This window comes from Nematolebias whitei, chromosome 23 (assembly GCF_014905685.2).
Source record: "Nematolebias whitei isolate Nwh7 chromosome 23, NemWhi1, whole genome shotgun sequence".
In the NCBI taxonomy this organism is placed as follows: domain Eukaryota; kingdom Metazoa; phylum Chordata; class Actinopteri; order Cyprinodontiformes; family Rivulidae; genus Nematolebias; species Nematolebias whitei.
This window is the reverse complement of record NC_056520.1, coordinates 1,233,069-1,234,597: the sequence shown is the minus strand read 5'-3', so window position 1 is coordinate 1,234,597 and position 1,529 is coordinate 1,233,069.

Genomic DNA, 1,529 nt, shown 5'->3' with positions numbered 1-1,529 from the left:
CTAAAACTAGTTTTAAACCTGATCCTAAACTAGTTTCAAACCTGATCTAAAACTAGTTTTAAACCTGATCTAAAATTAGTTTCAAACCTGATCTAAAACTAGTTTTAAACATGATCTAAAATTAGTTTCAAACCTGATCTAAAACTAGTTTCAAACCTGATCTAAAACTAGTTTTAAACCTGATCTAAAACTAGTTTCAAACCTGATCTAAAACTAGTTTTAAACCTGATCTAAAATTAGTTTCAAACCTGATCTAAAACTAGTTTTAAACATGATCTTGAACTAGTTTCAAACCTGATCCCAAACTAGTTTCAAACCTGATCTAAAACTTGTTTTAAACCTGATCCTAAACTAGTTTCAAACCTGATCTAAAACTAGTTTTAAACCTGATCCTAAACTAGTCTAAATCCAGACCTAAAGATAGTTTCAAACCTGATCTTACAGACATGATCTTGAACTAGTTTCAAACCTGAACCTGTTTGTTCCTCTTGTTTGTGTTTTAAATTAATTAGATATGTGCACTTTGACTTGAAGCAGATAAGATTCTTCACTTCTGCAGAATCTCTTCTTCTCTGTTCCGAGCAGAACAACACCGACCCGTCAGAATCTCACCAGGACAAGAGGCGGTTAATGACTCTCTGCTCTGTTTGGCCTCTTCTTCTCTTCACACGAGACTTTTTGTGCCAATTAGGTGGCATCCACTGCCATCCACTTAATTAGCGGCATTAATGTGATTTCTTTGCACATAGTTGGGTAATTAGCAGCGCTGATTGAATCTCATTCCATTAGCCTCCATAAACACGCTAATTGACAGCAGAGCTGCAGATGCAACGCGTTCAGGAAAACCTGGTTTCCTGTGGCTGCAGGGCGTTTTGACTGTTTGTATACGAGAGCGTGTTGCTAAGTTAAATGATGAGATTTAACACTAATTTACTGCATCAGCTCCTCTAATCGCTGACAGACATGTGCACTGTGCTCCACAGAGAGTCAAACCCACAACCCCTCGCTGCAGGAGTGCCTTGCTCAAACCCAATGTAACCACAGAGGGGCTGGTAATTAACTCCAACAGTTACAGTCATCAAGGAAAGGTAAACACTCTGTGTTCATATATAAATATATGTAAAAATATATTTTCTTTTCTTTAAAGGATAATAGTAAAATTACCAAGATGTTCTAAAACAAAGAGATCAGATTTTGACTAACAGTCAGTGTTTGATATTTAGACTTATAATTAAAACTGAGTCCGAATGAAGAACTGAGATGTTTGATACAAAAGATTTAAACCGAGTCAGTGTTTGATCAAAAGCTTTAAACTGAGTCAAAGTTTGATCTACAGATTTAAACTGAGTCGTGTTTGGTTCTACAGCTTTACACTGTGTCAGTGCTTAGTTCTACAGCTTTAAACTGAGTGTTTGGTTCTAAAGATTTGAATTGAGTCAATTCATGTTCTACAGCGTCAAACTGAGTCAGTGTTTGGTTCTTAAGATTTGAATTGAGTCAATTCATGTTCTACAGCGTCAAACTGAGTC